Below are 22,286 nucleotides of genomic sequence, written 5' to 3' on the forward strand. Positions count from 1 at the left end.
TACGAATTTGTCTCCTCAAATACATCTGGATCAGGAGACAAGGGACTCTCTTCTATGGTGGTTGTCGCTGGATCATCTATCCCAGGGGACCTGCTTTCGCAGACCCTCGTGAGTGATAGTGACAACGGATGCCAGCTTGTTAGGATGGGGAGCAGTCTAGAATTCCCGGAGGGCCCAGGGGGTCTGGACTCCATCAGAGTCTCTTCTTCCCATAAATATTCTAGAGTTGAGAGCAATATTCAATGCACTTCAGGCTTGGCCTCAGTTGGCTTCGGCCCAGATCATCAGATTCCAGTCGGACAATATAACGATGGTGGCCTACATCAATCATCAGGGGGGAACAAGAAGTTCCTTGGCAATGACATAAGTAGCCAGGATAATAAAGTGGGCGGAGTCTCACTCTTGCCATCTGTCCGCGATTTACATCCCAGGAGTGGAGAACTGGGAAGTGGATTTTCTGAGCAAACAGACATTTAATTCGGGAGAGTGGGAACTCCATCAGGAGGTATTTTCCGCTCTGATTGTCAGATGGGGCAGGCCAGAGTTGGATCTCATGGCATCTCGCCAGAATGCCAAGCTTCCGAGATACGGGTCCAGGTCAAGGGATCCCCAGGTCGAACTGATAGATGCCTTGGCAGTGCCTTGGTCATTCAGCCTAGCTTATGTGTTTCCTCCATTTGCTCTCCTTCCCCGGTTGATTGCCCGAGTCAAGCAGGAGAGGGCATCGGTGATACTCATCGCCCCTGCGTGGCCTCACAGGACTTGGTATGCCAATCTGGTGGACATGTCATCCCAGCCTCCGTGGAAACTTCCATTGAGGAATGACCTTCTCATTCAGGGACCCTTCCATCATCCAAATCTGGTTTCTCTGCTGCTAACTGCTTGGAGATTGAACGCTTAATTTTATCTAAGTGAGGGTTTTCTGATTCGGTTATAGATACTTTGATTCAGGCTCGTAAGCCTGTTACTAGAAAGATTTATCATAAGATATGGCGTAAATATCTTTATTGGTTCGAATCTAAGGGCTACTTGTGGAGTAGGGTTAGGATTCCCAGGATTTTGTCTTTTCTCCAAGAAGGATTGGAGAAAGGGTTGTCAGCAAGTTCCCTAAAGGGACAAATTTCTGCTTTGTCTATTTTACTTCACAAGTGTCTGGCAGATGTACCAGATGTTCAATCCTTTTGTCAGGCTCTGACTAGAACCAGGCCTGTGTTTAGACCAATTGCTCCTCCGTGGAGTTTGAATTTAGTTCTTAAAGTTCTTCAAGGGGTTCCGTTTGAACCTATGCATTCCTTAGATATTAAGTTATTATCTTGGAAAGTTTTGTTTTTGTTTGCTATTTCTTCTGCTCGCAGAGTTTCTGAGCTTTCAGCATTACAATGTGATTCTCCTTATCTTATTTTTCATTCGGATAAGGTAGTGTTACGTACCAAACCTGGTTTTCTTCCTAAGGTTGTTTCAACTAAAAATATTAATCAGGAAATTGTTGTTCCTTCCTTGTGTCCTAATCCTTCTTCTAAGAAGGAGCGACTGTTGCATAATTTGGATGTGGTCCGTGCCTTGAAGTTTTACTTACAGGCAACTAAGGATTTTCGTCAATCTTCTTCCCTGTTTGTTGTATTTTCTGGGAAGCGTAGGGGTCAGAAAGCTACGGCTACCTTTCTTTCTTTTTGGCTGAAGAGTATCATCCGTTTTGCATATGAGACTGCTGGACAGCAGCCTCCTGAATGAATTACGGCTCATTCTACCAGGGCTGTGGCTTCCTCATGAGCATTCAAAAATGATGCTTCTGTTGAACAGATTTGCAAAGCTGCAACTTGGTCTTCTCTTCACACTTTTTCGAAATGTTACAAATTTGATACTTTTGTCTCGTCTGAGGCTGTTTTTGAGAGAAAAGTTCTTCAAGCAGTGGTGCCTTCCATGTAGGTTCCCTGTCTTGTCCCTCCCTTTCATCCGTGTCCTATAGCTTTGGTATTGTATCCCATAAGTAAGGATGAAATCCGTGGACTCGTATCTTGTAAAAGAAAATGGAAATGTATGCTTACCTGATAAATTTGTTTCTTTTACGATACGATGAGTCCACGGCCTACCCTGTTTTTTGTATGACAGGTATTTTATTTTTGTTAAACTTCAGTCACCTCTGCACCTTGGCTTTTCCTTTCTCTTCCTAACTTCGGTCGAATGACTAGAGTGGGAGGGAAGGGAGGAGCTATATATACAGCTCTGCTGTGGTGCTCTTTGCCTCCTCCTGTTCACCAGGAGGCGATATCCCATAAGTACGGATGAAATCCGTGGACTCATTGTATCATAAAAAAAACAAATTTATCAGGTAAGCATAAATTTCCTTTTTTATTATGACATATGGAGCTGTGGAATATTGAATTGCTTTATGGTGGGCTGGAAGTCGCCAGCTTGTCCACTGTGCACCATACCCACGGAGGCCAGTACCCTATTGCCAGTCTTACTTCGAATTGTCTTATCCATAACTACATTCATATTATTCCTTTATTAATTAAACAAACATACATCCATACCCGCTGCATATTTAAAAGCACTTAAACCTTAACACTACATAGAATAAAAATTATATTTACTGATAAGCACTGTGACCACTGCAGCAGACTGGGAAATAAATATCGGCTAGGCCCCTTCAATCCGGGAGCCACTTTACTTTTATCATTACAATAAATGTCTAAGCTGCAAAGTGCCAGGTACGTAAATATCTATGCAAGTTTAAGTCATTAGGATAAGGTAAGCTGATTAAAACCGGAGAGACAAGGCTTCTCCACAAAACCCCTGATGCGCTTTTTACAAGAACGCTTACTCAGTAGTAGTGTGGGCCGCCTCTGTTGAAAGATATTTATGAGTATACAAATCCCTCTTCAAATCTTCATTGGTACTGAGTTAATTTGTTGCACCATTTTGATTCACTACAAGTGGCCACAAGTAACCACTTTAAGCAGCGGAAAAAGGTATTGTGGACGGAGCTTGATGCAAGGTTGCTGTCAATAATGATGAGCGATTCACAGGTAAAACAGAATGCAATTCTCATATGCCAGAAGAGTAAGCAAGGGAAAGCAGAAAAAGTCAGGTAAGTAAACAGGAATTGGAAAGGAAACCAGATTAAGAAAAACTACCATGGAAGGAGAGACCACACGTAGAATAGTTGCAGAGATGGTCTTGGCGAGTAGAAGGGATGATAGTGACATCCTTAGAGGTAGAAAAGCGGGAAGAAGAAAATGAAGGCTAACAAGGACGATAAGCATCAAAGTAGAAGCAGCCAGATTGGTAATCAAGGAAAAGCAGAAAGAGACTGAAAATCTGTGATTACAGAGAGATGTGGAGTTGTCTTGTATTGTAATTATACTCAGAAGAGTGGCAGCACCCTTTTGTGCTGAGTAGAGCAGACTGGGATCTCTCAGTGTCCCAGCTCACTGGACAATTCACACAGATTCCCGGTGTCAGCTCCGGATCGGATAAAAAGCTCAGGCTCCTAATAGGTTCAATATTTTTTTATATAAAATACAGATTAAAAACTAAGGCCTAGATTTAGAGTTTTGTCGGTAAAGACCCGCATAGCTAACGCTGCTTTTTTTCCAAATGCACTTTTCCAACAACGCTGGTATTTAGAGTTGTCTGAGGGGCTTTGTTAGGCTCAAAAAAAGGAGTGTTGAGCCTAATTTAGCTCCACTTCAACCCTCAATACCAGCATTGCTTACGGTAGCGGTAAGCAGCTAAAACGTGCTTGTGCACGATTTCCCCATATGAAACAATGGGGCTGAGCTGGCTGAAAAAAAACCTAACACCTGCAAAAAAGCAGCGTTCAGCTCCTAACGCAGCCCCATTGTTTCCTATGGGGAAACACTCTCTAAGTCTGCACCTAACATGAACCCCGAGTCTAAACACCCCTAACCTTACATTTATTAACCCCTAATCTGCCGCCCCCGCTATCGCTGACACCTGCATTTTATTATTAACCCCTGATCTGCTGCTCCGGACACCGCCGCAACCTACATTATCCCTATGAACCCCTAATCTGCTGCCCCTAACATCGCCGACACCTATATTATATTTATTAACCCCTAATCTGCCCCCCCCCAACGTCGCCGCTACCTTACCTACACTTATTAACCCCTAATCTACAGACCGGACCTCGCCGCCACTATAATAAATGTATTAACCCCTAAACCGCCGCACTCCCGCCTCGCAAACACTAGAATAAATAGTATTAACCCCTAATCTGCCCTCCCTAACATAGCCGCCACCTACCTACAATTATTAACCCCTAATCTCCCGCCCGCAACATCGCCGCTACTATAATTAAGTTATTAACCCCTAAACTTAAGTCTAACCCTAACACCCCCCTAACATAAATATAATTTAAATGAAACAAAACAATATTCCTAAAATTAACAAAATTAATCCTATTTAAAACTAAATACTTACCTATAAAATAAACCCTAATATAGCTACAATATAACTAATAATTACATTGTAGCTATTTTAGGATTTATATTTATTTTACAGGCAACTTTGTATTTATTTTAACTAGGTAGAATAGCTATTAAATAGTTAATAACTATTTAATAGCTACCTAGTTAAAATAAGTACAAAATTACCTGTAAAATAAATCCTAACCTAAGTTACAATTAAACCTAACACTACACTATCATTAAATTACGCCTAGATTTAGAGTTTGGCGTTAGCCGTCAAAACCAGCGTTAGGGGCTCCTAACGGTGGTTTTGGGCTACCGCTGGTATTTAGAGTCAGTCAGGAAAGGGTCTAACGCTCACTTTGCAGCCGCGACTTTTCCATACCGCAGATCCCCTTACGTCAATTGCGTATCCTATCTTTTCAATGGGATCTTTCTAACGCTGTTATTTAGAGTCTTAACTGAAGTGAGCGTTAGAACTCTAACGACAAAACTCCAGCCACAGAGAAAAGCCAGGAGTTAAGAGCTTTCTGGGCTAACGCCGGTTCATAAAGCTCTTAACTACTGTGCTCTAAAGTACACTAACACCCATAAACTACCTATGTACCCCTAAACCGAGGCCCCCCCACATCGCCGCCACTTTAATAACAAATTTTAACCCCTAATCTGCCGCTCCGGACACCGCCGCAACCTACATTATCCCTATGAACCCCTAATCTGCTGCCCCTAACACCGTCGACCCCTATATTATATTTATTAACCCCTAATCTGCCCCCCCCCCAACGTCGCCGCTACCTAACTACACTTATTAACCCCTAATCTGCCGACCGGACCTCACCGCCACTATAATAAATGTATTAACCCCTAAACCGCTGCACTCCTGCCTCGCAAACACTATAATAAATAGTATTAACCCCTAATCGGCTCTCCCTAACATTGCCGCCACCTACCTACAATTATTAACCCCTAATCTTCCGCCCGCAACGTCGCCGCTACTATAATAAAGTTATTAACTCCTAAACCTAAGTCTAACCCTAACACTCCCCTAACATAAATATAATTTAAATTAAACAAAATAATATTCCTAAAATTAACTAAATTAATCCTATTTAAAACTAAATACTTACCTATAAAATAAACCCTAATATAGCTACAATATAACTAATAATTACATTGTAGCTATTTTAGGATTTATATTTATTTTACAGGCAACTTTGTATTTATTTTAACTAGGTAGAATAGCTATTAAATAGTTAATAACTATTTAATAGCTACCTAGTTAAAATAAGTACAAAATTACCTGTAAAATAAATCCTAACCTAAGTTACAATTAAACCTAACACTACACTACCATTAAATTAATTAAATAAATTACCTACTATTACCTAAAATAAAATACAATAAAATAAACTATTCTATAATACAAAAAAAACCCCAACAAAATTACAAAAAATAAAAAAGATTTACAAGAAGTTTAAACTAATTACACCTAATCTAAGCCCCCTAATAAAATAATAAAGCCCCCCAAAATAAAGCTCTTAACTACTGACTTTTTGTGGCGGTAGGAGTCTTGTCGGTAGATGGTCTACCGCTCACTTCTACCAAGACTCCAAATACCGGCGTTAGGCAGATCCCATTGAAAAGATAGGATACGCAATTGGCGTAAGGTGATCTGCGGTAGCCTGAAGTCACAGTAGGGAAGTGAGCGTTAGACCCTTTCCTGGCTGACTCTAAATACCAGCGGGCGGTAAAAAGCAGCGTTAGGACCCCTTAATGCTGCTTTTTACGGCTAACGCCAAACTCTAAATCTAGGCGCAAGGGTTCAAACACTCACCAAAGTGTATAAAAACAATGCAAATAACAGATTGCAACGCGTTTCTTAGCTGTTAATGAACTGGAAGCACTGGCTTTTAAATTGAAACTGACCCCTCGCCTTCAATCAGGTGTAATTGATTACTGAGATTTAAACTTCATTACATATCTTAAAAGAATATATAAAAAAAACATGCAAATTGCTCCCACTATTGTATCCATAAAGTGCTACAAGTTGACCCTAAACCCCTAAATCACAATGGAAATATGCATAATATGTTTGTACAACATTATGGTTTAAAATATTAAATCCGTATGAGCAACTTTCACTACATAATTATTACAAAATCCCTTTGACCTAAGTTGTAATGGCCATAAGTAACCACTTTAAAAATTCATATTTGCCACATGTCACAACTTAAACATCTAAATTATTATACAGAAAAAAGTTTAACAATTTCCTTTTCTGTACTTATAAATGTCACTCACTGTGTTAGTACCCCTTGAGGATCAGCCTCATATATATCCCCTGCAATGGTATACTATGTATATTATAATCCGATCTTATTAATATACTTAGTATAAAATGTCAAAATACTGTAAACTGCAAACTGATTGTATAAACCACAAACTGTAAGTGGCAAAATTAATTTTCGTAAACATTCCCGATGGAAGTTTCCTAAACCTACCTGTGACCGTGATGTGAGGAGCGGTCAGCTGGCTCTGCCGGAAAAACTTTTCCATAAACATCACAGCTGATGTAAAAAATGAGGGATCGTGGGGAGTTTTCCAAAACTGCCAATAACAACCTTTACGATTTTATGGGTATATGATTATTTTACTCATCTTAACTTTATGCGTTGCTGTGGTCACACTAATTGGTATATTAAATGGTTAATACTGAAAATCACTATTTGTTAATGATAGTATGCAAATAAATGGTTAGTATGTGACAGTTGGTACTCTAATATATAGTGGAGCTCTACTAATAAAGACCCTAAAAATAAAGACCCATGTTATGTAAATGAGTATATAAATACACTAATATGTGATCTATTTGACTAAATGTGTAAAACCTAAATAATCTATTAAGTGGACTAGAAAACTATAATAGTTGAAGAATTGGTGTCAGTACTAGACATGTACCTTCCAAGTAAGTAAGCTGAAATTGTTCTTCTAATTTAAAAATAATGAAGTTATGTGGCTAGTGTATAAACCTAAAAAAAGTGATGTATATGTGGACTTTCGCCTTCCAAGTAGTAAGCTGAAATAGTACTTCTAATTTAAAAATAATTGAGTTATATAACTATATTAGATAGTATTAACCAAACTAGTCCTGGCGAACTACTATAATTTGTGTTATAGTGAACCTTTATTTTGCTATATCTACTAAAGGTCAATCAAGTATCTGATAGCATGTGATATGAATCAAAGTGGGTGGTATGTGAAATTATAATATGTGATATACCTAATATCCATGGTGCAAGACTAAACCCTAAGTGTACATACAGGGATCTCCATAGGAGATTCATTATAGGTGGATAGGGACTATAAATATAAGATATATAAAGGAGTGTAAAAATAATATAATAAAAAATGTAAAAAATATAATGGGTAATGAATGTGAAAAGTGACAGCAATGGTAAGAAGGATAATACTATAATTAAAATATGTGATGAATGAGACACATAGGGACATTATAAGTACAACGAAGGATCACAGAAAATCATATATATATATATACAGTTGTGCTCATAAGTTTACATACCCTGGCAGAATTTATGATTTCTTGGCCATTTTTCAGAGAATATGAATGATAACACAAAACTTTTTCTTTCACTCATGGTTAGTGTTTGGCTGAAGCCATTTATTATCAACTATTAAATCAAATGTGTTTACTCTTTTTAAATCATAATGACAACAGAAACTACCCAAATGACCCTGATCAAGAGTTTACATACCCCAGTTCTTTATACCATGTATTGCCCCCTTTAACATCAATGACAGCTTGACGTCTTTTGTGGTATTTGTGGATGAGGCTCTTTATCTTCTCAGATGGTAAAGCTGCCCATTCTTTCTGGCAAAAAGCACCAGTTCCTGTAAATTCTTGGGCTGTCTTGCATGAACTGCCCGTTCGAGATCTCCCCATAGTGACTCAATGATATTGAGGTCAGGAGACTGAGATGGCCACTCCAGAACCTTCACTTTATTCTGCTGTAGCCAATGACAGGTCGGCTTGGCCTTGTGTTTAGGATCATTTTCATGTTGGAATGTCCAAGTACGTCCCATGCCCAGCTTCCAGGCTGATGAATTTAAATTTTCCTCCAGTATTTTTTGATAACATACTGCATTCAATTCTGACCAAATTTCCTGTGCCTTTGTAGCTCACACATCCGCAAAACATCAGCGATCCACCTCTGTGTTTCACAGTAGGAATTGTGTACCTTTCATCATAGGCCTTGACTCCTCTCCAAATGTAGCGTTTATGGTTGTGGCCAAAAAGCTAAATTTTGGTCTCATCACTCCAAATGACTTTGTGCCAGAAGGTTTGAGACTTGTCTCTGTGCTGTTTGGCGTATTGTAAGCGGGATACTTTGTGGCATTTGCGTAGTAATGGCTTTCTTCTGGCGACTCGACCATGCAGCCCATCTTTCTTCAAGTGCCTCCTTATTGTGCATCTTCAAACAGCCACACCACATGTTTTCAGAGAGTCGTGTATTTCACCTGAAGTTATTTTTGGGTTTTTCTTTGCATCCCGAACAATTTTCCTGGCGGTTGTGGCTGATATTTTAGTTGGTCTACCTGACCGTGGGTTGGTTTTAACAGAACCCCTCTTTTTCCACTTCTTGATTAGAGTTTGAACACTGCTGACTGGCGTTCTCAATTCCTTGGATATCTTCTTATATCCCTTTCCTGTTTTTTACAGTTCAACTACCTTTTCTGCAGATCCTTTGACAATTCTTTTGCTTTCCCCATGACTCAGAATCCAGAAACGTCAGTGCAGCACTGGATGAAAGATGCAAGGGTCTGTCTGGAGTCCAGAAACTCATTGACCTTTTATACACACACACTAATTACAAGCAAACAGATCACAGGTGAAGATAGTTACCTTTAATAGCCATTCAAACCCCTTTGTGTCAACTTGTGTGCATGTTATCAGGCCAAAATCACCAGGGTATGTAAACTTTTGATCAGGGTCATTTGGGTAGTTTCTGTTGTCAATATGTTTTAAAAAGAGTAAACACAGTTGATTGATAATAAATGGCTTCAGCCAAACACTAACCATGATTGAAAGGAAAGTTTTTGTGTTGTCATTCATATTCTCTGAAAAATGGCCAAGAAATCATAAATTCTGCCAGGGTATGCAAACTTATGAGCACAACTGTACATACCACTATGCGACTAAAAGGCCGCCATGTCAATATGTTTGTTTAAACCCTCCGGAAACAAAGTGCCAAATTTATATCTCCAATAGGTCTCTATTTGATGGAGTCTAGTGAACCTATTGGAGCCCTGTATAAGGGGGTTATAAGAAAATTGCATGAAGATCCCTGTTGGCATATTCTATGGTGCCTAGAAACAGTGTGTTTTTTACAGTTCTTGATTATGTTCCTATAATGTTCACCCCATATTCTTTGTACTTTGCGTATTGTGCGGCCCAAGTACTGGGTCCCCCATTTACATGTTAGTAAGTAAATGGCAAACATAGAGCTATAGTCTAACCTCTCTTTAATGGGATAGGTGCAACCAGTGGTGTTAGAAATTATGTTAGTGGCTCCATGGGAAATTTATTTTAAAATATTGCATCTCTTGACCCTACATCTATACCCTTTGATGGTGTATTTTTTGTTATTGATCGTACTGTATTTTCTTAGTCATCACTATTTTGCTGGGTGTTAATTTTTGCTTAATCGTGGGTGCTCTTCTAAAAGTGATAATGGGCTTGTCCTCTATTTCTTGTTTAAGGATGGAATTTTTGAAGCAAATCCTAATGTTTATTAATGATCTTTTTTATTATTCTATGATTAGAATTATAATTGGTGATAATACATTTTATTTTTAGTTGTGTTAGATTTCTTAATACGATTGTTTGTATATTCAGGATTTAAAAATCTTTTCTCTATCAAATGCTCTTGCTTTCAAATATACTTCCTCAATAAGGTGTTTAGGGTACCCTTTCTTACCAAATCTATCTTTCAAAATTCCAGCTTGTTTATCATATGTATCTAATGTGGAACAATTTCTCCTTATTCTACGGAATTTACTATATGGAATGTTTCTTTTCCAACTAACAAGATGATTATTGTTGTAGTTTAAAAAATTATTGCTACAGTCTTAAAGAAAGTATGTGAAGAAATAGACTTGTTGATGTCCCATGTCAAAACAACTTCTAGATACTCAAAACTAGTTTTTTGTATGTTACTACTGAAAGTCAGTCCAGAGTTGTTTATTATTCAGATGAGTCACAAATTCAGTGGCTGATCCTATAGTGCCATCCCAAATAAAAATCAGATCATCAATGTACCTACCATAGAATACCGTGTTCTTACCCCATTTTTTATGGTAAATATAAATGTCCTTGAACCTACCCATCACCAAATTGGCAAAATTTGGGGCGAACTTGGTCCCCATGGCAGTACCTTTGATTTGAAGAAAAAAAACTGATCAAAATATTTGAAATAATTGTGTTGAAGAATATATAGAATTAACGCAAATATATAATCTTTCTGGTCGGCCGGCATATAGATGTCATCATATAAATAGTTTTTAATAGACTCAATCTCATGGGAGATGTTTGAATATAATGCACACACCTCACATGTCATCCATATAAAATTATCCTTTTTCTTGATCAATGATAATTTTTTTAAAAAGTCCTTTATAAAAGATGTTAATTGTGTCACGTATTTCTGTAAAAAATAATTAATGTACACCAATAGTTTCTCTGTAAGACTATTAATCCCAGCTATTATGGGCTTTCCCGGTGGTTTTTATTGTCTTTGTGGATTTTTGGTAAATGGTAATAGAATGAAGTATTAGGGTGGACAGGAGTGATATATTGTTTTTCTTTTAGAGTTAATATTCCTTCTTTATGGCCACGGTCTATTATGGCTAGTAACTTTTTCAAAAATAAATTTGTGGGGTCATTGGAGAAAGTCCTATAATATTCTGTGTCCATGAATATTCTATTTGCCTCTTCTACATAATCTTGATAGTCTTGTATGACTATGCCCCCTCCCTAGTCTGCTTGATGAATCACTATGGAGTCATTTTTGTCTAAATTAGTTAGTGCTAGTTGTTAATTAGGCCAAAGATTAGAATTACCAAGTATATGTTTGGGGATACCAGCTAAGTCTTTTAATACTAGGTTTTGGAATAGGTCTATAAATGAGCCCTTTTATCTAGGAGGCATACATTGAAATTTGGGACTTAGTCCTGTGTGCATATATCCCTCATATAAACCTTCTATCACAGTATCTATGCCACTGTCGATGATGATGTTATTGTACCTTTCACTCATAGAGTTGGTTACGATAGGAAAACCTATAGGCAGAAAAAGTCTGGTAAGTAAACAGTAGTTGGGAAGGAAGTGACGTAATGGAAACATTTTTAAATAGCAATTGCTTTTAATTCATGTTTTTATAAATAAAATAATTTGGATCTTTTATCAAACAAATGGAATAGAAATTCTCTCTTTTATGAGCTCCTTTTTACTATATCTAAGTTTGATACATTTCAGTTACAATATACACAGTGGAGAGATGCTGAAGGTGAAAGACCCCATTCTGTGAGTGTTCAGTCAGCTGGAGGTAGAGGTCATGTGATCGGTGCATTGAGAGTTTAACGAGCAAAGAGTCGAGTCCACAATCCTGAAGGGATAGGAGTGATCTGCCAACTGGAGGCTTTATGATCCTGCCTGCCTTCTTAGCACTTATTCAAACTTAGTGCTTAACTAAATATGAGTGTCCCGATTGTTTATTTTTAAAAATATATTTACATCACTTTAAAATCAAGTTACGCTTTGAGGCACCTTGTTATTTATTATTTGCAGAATCTGAAGAGGTTTTCTTGGACCATATGAAGAGGTAGAGACTAGCATTATCTGGACTTTTTCTCTTTGTGGTGTCAATAGTATTTATATACCTTTGGTATATAATTGTCAGGTTCTACCAGGCTGGTGATATCTGAATAGCCTAGTTGGTATATATGTGCAAATCTCAGCTGCAGACTTAAGGAGTTTAAATTTGTATTTGTGTCATTTGCTACAATACAACTACTACTGAGGGGAATAGTTGTTATTATATAGCTAAATTGATAATTTGCTTCAGGGCAATAATGTGTGAACAAATGAATTGATTCACTACTTGTCTTAACCCCAATTAGCAATGCAGGAGATGAAGGTGATTGATTATAGGTTACTACTAAGTGAGGAGATACCTTGAGAAAGATCCTCTGCTGTTTTCCTACAAGGAGGAGTGAAGCTGCTCAAACATGTAATGAGATACTTAGCAAGCATAGCAGCATTGAGGCACGGCTGCTCCAACTTGAATTCAGTCTTTGGGCATGCGTAGTAACTCACAGGCTGAGCTGGACGGTTGTGCTCTGGAAATGTTTGAGTGACGCGTGACGTCACTGACTGATCAGCTGGGAGTTGGGTTTGCATTAAACGGAGGAAAGGGAAACTGCAGATGTACGGCTTGCGTAGGACACAATGAGGTTAGACTTGAGATTAAACCGACTGCCTCTGTACTTTAGTAGATCTGTTTCAAATGGAGATGTTCCAGGAGGTTGAGTTTAGTGAAACTCTGAGTGGTGTTTTACACGCTTAGTTGATTTGCTTGTTAAAAGTGAAATACTTCAGAGAAAGTCTGCACAGGCAAACAATTCCTTTTGCTTGAGACAATAAACTGTATAGGTTATCTTGAGACTTGAGAGCAGAATAATCTCAGGAGCTTAGCTAAGGTTCAGTTTCTCTAACAAACACAAAATTACTAAGCACTAGGAAAAGGGCGTGCTGCTTATTTAAAGGCAAAGTGGGAGGAGTTTAGACATAGAGGGAATGGAAGGAGAATCCTGACATCTCCCCCTCCTCGAAACAGTCGTAGAGCGACTCATGGACCCGGACGGTCAGGATGTCGTCGTTGAAAGAGCGGCAGCTTTCTCAGGGTGTGTCTGTTCTGCCAGGGTTCCCAAGTATCCTCCTCGGCAGAATACCCAAACCATCTAACCAGGTATTCTAACTGCCCTTTGCGTATTTGGGAGTCAATAAGAGATTCCACCTCATATTCGTCCAAATCGGGAAGAGTGTTTTCTGGTGGTAGCGCTGTTCTTGTACTTCTCATGCTGACATAGGGTTTCAGGAGACAGACATAAAATTTCGGATGGACTCTCGTGGAATCTGGTAATTGTAGAGTGACTGCATTGGCGTTCACAATTTTAAGTATTGGGAATGGACCAATAAACAAACCTCCCAATTTCTTGCTCGATAACCTGAGATTGAGATTCTTTGTTGAAAGCCATACCAAATCCCCTACTGAGAATTCGGGAGCTGGACGTCTGCAAAGGTCGTAGTAGTGTTTTTGCCTCTTTTGGGCATCTGTAATATTGTCCTGTAATTGCTTGATGGTCTTCTGAATAGTACCAGCAATATCGTTGGCATGGGGACAGTCTGTTTGGCGATCTTGAGAATAATCAGTGGTGGGGTAAGAGTTAGGATGGAACCCATAATTAGCCTGAAAAGGAGTCATTTTGGTGGAGGAATTCGGATAGTTGTTGAAGGCAAATTCTGCCATAGATATGTAAGTTGACCATTCGCTTTGTTGGTAAGAGCAAAAACATCGTAGAAACTGTTCTATCCACTGATTTACCTGTTCAACCTGTCCATTCCTCTGGGGATGGAAAGAGGTTGACAGGCGGTGATCAATTTGTAGAAGTTGACAAAGAGCCTTCCAAAATAGAGAAGTGAATTGGGAGCCTCTATCAGAGGTCAGAATTCTAGGCAGTCCGTGAAGTCTCACAATGTTGTCTAAAAACATTGTTGCAGTCTCTGAAGACGTGGGAAATTTATGGAAGGGCACAAAATGGGCCATCTTCATCAGTAGGTCAATTACTACTAGGATGGTTGTCATCTTTGAGGATTCAGGTAAGTCGACAATGAAGTCAAGTGACAGATGTTGCCATGGTTGCGATGGTACAGGTAAGGGCATCATGAGACCGAATGGAGGGCATTTTTGAGACTTTGAGGTGGTGCAGATGGTTCCAAGTGCTGACAAAATGCTAAACACTTTTTGATATAGAAGGCCACCAAAATCTTCTGGAAATGTTTTCAAAAGTCCTTCTCTCCCCTGGATGTCCAGCAAGTGGGGAGTTGTGATGCATCTGTAGGAGTAGTCTTAGTTTCGCTGGAACATATAACCTCTTTCCATAATAGAATAGGCCATCGGATCCCTGTTTGAGTTGGTTCTTAGGAAGGTCGTTGTCATCTGGAAGTGAGTTCTTAAATTCATTGAGCAGCTAGGGGGTCAATCCAATGAATTTCTCTGGGGGTATAATAGAAGAGGTGGTAGGAAGGTACGTTGGTCTGGAGTCTTTCCTTGAGAGGGCATCCGCCTTTCCATTTTTGCTAGCTGGCCTATACACAATATGGTAATTGAATCGCGTAAAGAACAAACTCCAGCTGACCTGTCTAGAGGAAAGAGTTTTAGTCGATTGGAGGAATTCCAAATTTTTGTGATCCGTGTAGATGATAATGGGTAGCGGTGTTCCTTCTAAAAGGTGCCTCCAATGCTCCAATGCCCTTTTGATGGCAAGAAGTTCTTTTTCCCTTATGGGGTAGTTTACTTCTGAAGAACTTAAAACCTTAGAGAAAAAAGCAACCGGATGCATGGGTTCAGAGATAGAGGTTTTCTGGGATAGAATTGCCCCCAGAGCAAAATCTGAAGAATCCACCTCCAAAATGTACTGTAACTGCGGGTTTGGAAAGCGTAGGATGGGAGCAGTAGTGAACTTAGTTTTGAGGAGTTCAAAGGCGTGCGTAGCATCATCATTCCAACTGAAACGGGTTGAAGAACTTGTGAGTTGAGACAACGGCTTGGCTAGCTTAGAGAAATCCTTAATAAACTTCCTATAATAGTTAGCGAATCCGAGGAATCACTGAAGGTCTTTTCGTGTTTTAGGTTGTGCCCAATCTTTTACAGTCTCCACCTTATTATTCTGCATGCTGATTCCAGTAGGGCTGATATGGTATCCGAGGAATGAAATTTTGTTGGTATGAAACTCACATTTTTCCAACTTGGCGTATAACTGATGTACTCTTAATCTGGTAAGTACCCGACGACGGCGTACATGGTTGGAGTGGTCTTTATATGTTTTTGAATAGATGAGGATGTCATCTAAATAGATGACAATGCATACGTCTAATAAGTCCCTGAATACATCATTAATAAAATGTTGGAATGTCGCTGGGGCATTACAGAGTCCAAAGGGCATGACCAGATATTCGTATAAGCCGTACCTTGTCCTGAAGGCGGTTAGCCACTCATCCCCTTCACGTATGCGAACAAGATTGTAGGCTCCTCGAAGATCTAATTTCGTGAATGGAGTATTTCTATCAACTCAGGTATAAGAGGAAGCGGATATCGATTTTTTACGGTTCTCTGATTTAGCTCTCTGTAGTCGATGATGGGACGTAAGGATTCGTCCTTATTCTTAACAAAGAACATTCCGGCACCTGCTGAGGAAGTGGAGGGACGTAGGAAACCCTTACGGAGATTGTCCTCTAAATAAGTCTTAAGATGTTCCAGTTCGGGTTGTGACAACGGATACAAGCCACCATATGGAATAGTTGAACCAGCTTTGATATCAATAGGGCAATCGTATATGCGATGAGGTGGCAATGTTTCAGCCTCTAATTTACTGAAGACATCAGAAAAGTCTTGATACTCTTGAGGAATCTGGGGTGCAAGCTCAGTTGTTTCAAGAATAGATTGTGAGGAGTAACATGTTTGTCGACAGACTGGAGAATGATGAGAGACCTCCAAAGTCTCCCAGTTAGGGTTCATGTTTCCTCATCCATGTGATGCCTAGTACAATGGGAAAAAGAGGTGAGGGTAATATATCAAACTCTATGAATTCAGTATGCCTACATGGTGTGGTGAGTAAAAGTGGAACTGTTTGGTGGGTAATAGGACCACTGGCGATGGATGAACCATCAATAACACGAATTGCACAAAAGGAATTTTCTCTTGTTAAGTGTATCCAGTCCACAGATCATCTATTACTTGTGGGATATTCTCCTTCCCAACAGGAAGTTGCAAGAGGATCACCCACAGCAGAGCTGCTATATAGCTCCTCCCCTCACTGCCATATCCAGTCATTCTCTTGCAACTCTCAACAAAGATGGACGTAGTAAGAGGAGAGTGGTGTATTATAGTTAGTTTTTTAACTTCAATCAAAAGTTTGTTATTTTTAAATGGTACCGGAGTGTACTATTTTATCTCAGGCAGCATTAGAAGAAGAATCTGCCTGCGGTTTCTATGATCTTAGCAGAAGTAACTAAGATCCACTGCCGTTCTCACATATTCTGAGGAGTGAGGTAACTTCAGAGGGGGAATGGCGTGCAGGTTATCCTGCAATAAGGTATGTGCAGTTAACATATTTCTAGGGATGGAATTTGCTAGAAAAATGCTGCTGATACCGGTTTAATGTAAGTTAAGCCTAAATACAGTGATTTAATAGCGACTGGTATCAGGCTTATTACCAGAGATGCATACTCTTATAAAAGTGCAATATAAAACGTTTGCTGTTTAATCGTTTTTATATATGCTTGGTGATAAAACTTATTGGGGCCTAGTTTTTTTCCACATGGCTGGCTTGATTTTTGCCTAGAAACAGTTTCCTGAGGCTTTCCACTGTTGCAATATGAGTGGGAGGGGCCCTTTTCTGTGCAGCTAAAATTACAGACACTCAGCTTCCCTCTGCATGATACAGGGCATCTCTGAAGGGCTCAAAAGGCTTCAAAGGTCGTGTTTGAGGAGGGTAACAACCACAGTAGATCTGTGGCAGTTGTTGTGACTAGTTTTAAAAACGTTTATTTCATTTATTATTACGTTTTTGGTATTAAGGGGTTAATCATCCATTTGCAAGTGGGTGCAATGCTCTGCTAACTTGTTACATACATTGTAAAAATTTTGTTAGTGTAACTGCCTTTTTTCACTGTTATTTCAAATTTTGACAAAATTTGTTTTTCTTAAAGGCACAGTAACGTTTTTATATTGCTTGTTAACTTGTTTTAAAGTGTTTTCCAAGCTTGCTAGTCTCATTGCTAGTCTGTACAAACATGTCTGACACAGAGGAAACTACTTGTTCATTATGTTTAAAAGCCATGGTGGAGCCCCATAGGAGAATGTGTACTAAATGTATTGATTTCACCTTAAACAGTAAAGATCAGTCTTTATCTTTAAAAGAATTGTCACCAGAGGGTTCTGTCGAGGGGGAAGTTATGCCGACTAACTCTCCCCACGTGTCGGACCATTTGCCTCCCGCTCAAGGGACGCACACTAATATGGCGCCAAGTACATCAGGGACGCCCATAGCGATTACTTTGCAGGATATGGCTGCGATCATGGATAATACCCTGTCAGCGGTATTAGCCAGATTCCCTGAATTAAGAGGCAAGCGTGATAGCTCTGGGGTTAGACGAGATACAGAGCGCGTAGATGCTGTAAGAGCCATGTCTGATACTGCGTCACAATATGCAGAACCTGAGGACGGAGAGCTTCAGTCTGTGGGTGACATCTCTGACTCGGGGAAACCTGATTCAGAGATTTCTAATTTTAAATTTAAGCTTGAGAACCTCCGTGTATTGCTTGGGGAGGTGTTAGCTGCTCTGAATGACTGTGACACAATTGCAGTGCTAGAGAAATTGTGTAGACTGGATAAATACTATGCAGTGCCGGTGTGTACTGATGTTTTTCCAATACATAAAAAGTTTTACAGAAATTATTAGTAAGGAGTGGGATAGACCCGGTGTGCCGTTTCCCCCCCCCTCCTATATTTAGAAAAATGTTTCCCATAGACGCCACTACACAGGACTTATGGCAGACGGTCCCTAAGGTGGAGGGAGCAGTTTCTATTTTAGCAAAGCGTACCACTATCCCGGTAGAGGACAGTTGTGCTTTTTCAGATCCAATGGATAAAAAATTAGAGGGTTACCTTAAGAAAATGTTTATTCAGCAAGGTTTTATTTTACAGCCCCTTGCATGCATTGCGCCTGTCACTGCTGCGGTGTCATTCTGGTTTGAGGCCCTGGAAGTGACCATCCATACAGCTCCATTGACTGAAATCATTGACAAGCTTAGAACTCTTAAGCTAGCTAACTCATTTGTTTCTGATGCCATTGTTCATTTGACTAAACTAACGGCTAAGAATTCCGGGTTCGCCATCCAGGCACGTAGGGCGCTATGGCTTAAATCCTGGTCAGCTGACGTGACTTCAAAGTCTAAATTACTCAACATTCCTTTCAAGGGGCAGACCTTATTCGGGCCTGGTTTGAAAGAAATTATTGCTGACATTACTGGAGGTAAGGGTCATACCCTTCCTCAGGACCGGGCCAAATCAAGGGCCAAACAGTCTAATTTTCGTGCCTTTCGAAATTTCAAGGCAGGTGCAGCATCAACTTCCTCTGCTTCAAAAAAAGAGGGAACTTTTGCTCAATCCAAGCAGGCCTGGAAATCTAACCAGTCCTGGAACAAGGGCAAGCAGGCCAGAAAGCCTCCAAGACAGCATGAAGGAACGGCCCCCTATCCGGCAACGGATCTAGTAGGGGGCAGACTTTCTCTCTTCGCCCAGGCGTGGGCAAGAGATGTTCAGGATCCCTGGGCGTTTGAGATCATATCTCAGGGATATCTTCTGGACTTCAAAGCTTCTCCTCCACAAGGGAGATTTCACCTTTCAAGATTATCTGCAAACCAGATAAAGAAAGAGGCATTCCTACTCTGCGTGCAAGACCTCCTAGTAATGGGAGTGATCCATCCAGTTCCGCGGACGGAACAAGGACAGGGTTTTTATTCAAATCTGTTTGTGGTTCCCAAAAAGAGGGAACCTTTAGACCAATTTTGGATCTAAAGATCTTAAACAAATTCCTCAGAGTTCCATCATTCAAGATGGAAACTATTCGAACCATCTTACCCATGATCCAAGAGGGTCAGTACATGACCACAGTGGACTTAAAGGATGCCTACCTTCACATTCCGATTCACAAGAATCATCATCGGTTCCTGAGATTTGCCTTTCTAGACAGGCATTACCAATTTGTAGCTCTTCCCTTCGGGTTGGCTACAGCCCCAAGAATTTTTACAAAGGTTCTGGGCTCTCTTCTGGCGGTTCTAAGACCGCAAGGCATAGCGGTGACTCCATATCTAGACGACATCCTGATACAGGCGTCAAGCTTTCAAATTGCCAAGTCTCATACAGAGATAGTTCTGGCATTTCTGAGGTCGCATGGGTGGAAAGTGAACGAAGAAAAGAGTTCTCTATCTCCTCTCACAAGGGTTTCCTTCCTAGGGACTCTTATAGATTCTGTAGAAATGAAAATTTACCTGACGGAGTCCAGGTTATCAAAACTTCTAAATGCTTGCCGTGTTCTTCACTCCACTCCGCGCCCTGCAGTGGCTCAGTGCATGGAGGTAATCGGCTTAAAGGTAGCGGCAATAGACATAGTGCCATTTGCGCGCCTGCATCTCAGACCGCTGCAATTATGCATGCTCAGTCAGTGGAATGGGGATTACACAGATTTGTCCCCTCTACTAAATCTGGATCAGGAAACCAGAGATTCTCTTCTCTGGTGGTTATCTCGGGTCCACCTGTCCAAGGGTATGACCTTTCGCAGACCACATTGGACAATTGTAACAACAGATGCCAGCCTTCTAGGTTGGGGTGCAGTCTGGAACTCCCTGAAGGCTCAGGGATCGTGGACTCAGGAAGAGAAACTCCTCCCAATAAATATTCTGGAGTTAAGAGCAATATTCAATGCTCTTCTAGCTTGGCCTCAGTTAGCAACCCTGAGGTTCATCAGATTTCAGTCGGACAACATCACGACTGTGGCTTACATCAACCATCAAGGGGGAACCAGGAGTTCCCTAGCGATGTTAGAAGTCTCCAAGATAATTCGCTGGGCAGAGTCTCACTCTTGCCACCTATCAGCAATCCATATCCCAGGTGTAGAGAACTGGGAGGCGGATTTTCTAAGTCGTCAGACTTTTCATCCGGGGGAGTGGGAGCTCCATCCGGAGGTATTTGCTCAATTGGTTCATCGTTGGGGCAAACCAGAACTGGATCTCATGGCGTCTCGCCAGAACGCCAAGCTTCCTTGTTACGGATCCAGGTCCAGGGACCCAGAAGCGACGCTGATAGATGCTCTAGCAGCTCCTTGGTTCTTCAACCTTGCTTATGTGTTTTCACCGTTTCCTCTGCTCCCTCGACTGATTGCCAAAATCAGACAGGAGAGGGCATCGGTGATTCTGATAGCACCTGCGTGGCCGCGCAGGACCTGGTATGCAGACCTAGTGGACATGTCATCCTTTCCACCATGGATTCTGCCTCTGAGACAAGACCTTATACTACAAGGTCCTTTCAATCATCCAAATCTAATTTCTCTGAGACTGACTGCATGGAGATTGAACGCTTGATCCTATCAAAGCATGGCTTCTCTGAGTCAGTCATTGATACCTTAATACAGGCACGAAAGCCTGTCACCAGGAAAATCTACCACAAGATATGGCGTAAATATCTTCATTGGTGTGAATCCAAGAATTACTCATGGAGTAGGGTTAGGATTCCTAGGATATTGTCCTTCCTCCAAGAGGGTTTGGACAAAGGATTATCAGCTAGTTCTTTAAAGGGACAGATTTCTGCTCTGTCTATTCTTTTACACAAGCGTCTGGCAGAAGTTCCAGACGTTCAGGCATTTTGTCAGGCTTTAGTTAGAATTAAACCTGTGTTTAAACCAGTTGCTCCTCCATGGAGCCTAAACTTGGTTCTTAAAGTTCTTCAAGGGGTTCCGTTTGAACCCCTTCATTCTATTGATATCAAACTTCTATCATGGAAAGTTCTTTTTCTGATGGCTATTTCCTCGGCTCGAAGAGTCTCTGAGTTATCTGCCTTACATTGTGATTCTCCTTATCTGATCTTTCATTCAGATAAAGTAGTTCTGCGTACAAAACCTGGGTTTTTACCCAAGGTGGTTTCTAACAAGAATATCAATCAAGAGATTGTTGTTCCATCATTATGTCCTAATCCTTCTTCAAAGAAGGAACGTCTTTTGCATAATCTAGACGTAGTCCGTGCCTTGAAGTTTTACTTACAAGCGACTAAAGATTTTCGTCAAACATCTAACCTGTTTGTTGTTTACTCTGGACAGAGGAGAGGTCAAAAGGCCTCGGCAACCTCTCTTTCTTTTTGGCTTCGGAGTATAATCCGTTTAGCCTATGAGACTGCTGGACAGCAGCCCCCTGAAAGGATTACAGCTCATTCCACTAGAGCTGTGGCTTCCACCTGGGCCTTTAAAAATGAGGCTTCTGTTGAACAGATTTGCAAGCCTGCGACTTGGTCTTCGCTTCATACCTTTTCCAAATTTTACAAATTTGACACTTTTGCTTCTTCGGAGGCTGTTTTTGGGAGAAAATTTCTACAGGCAGTGGTTCCTTCCGTTTAAGTTCCTGCCTTGTCCCTCCCATCATCCGTGTACTTTAGCTTTGGTATTGGTATCCCACAAGTAATGGATAATCCGTGGACTGGATACACTTAACAAGAGAAAACATAATTTATGCTTACCTGATAAATTTATTTCTCTTGTAGTGTATCCAGTCCACGGCCCGCCCTGTCCTTTTAAGGCAGGTCTAAATTTTAATTAAACTACAGTCACCACTGCACCCTATGGTTTCTCCTTTCTCGGCTTGTTTCGGTCAAATGACTGGATATGGCAGTGAGGGGAGGAGCTATATAGCAGCTCTGCTGTGGGTGATCCTCTTGCAACTTCCTGTT

Source organism: Bombina bombina, chromosome 6 (assembly GCF_027579735.1).
Source record: "Bombina bombina isolate aBomBom1 chromosome 6, aBomBom1.pri, whole genome shotgun sequence".
Lineage (NCBI taxonomy): Eukaryota > Metazoa > Chordata > Amphibia > Anura > Bombinatoridae > Bombina > Bombina bombina.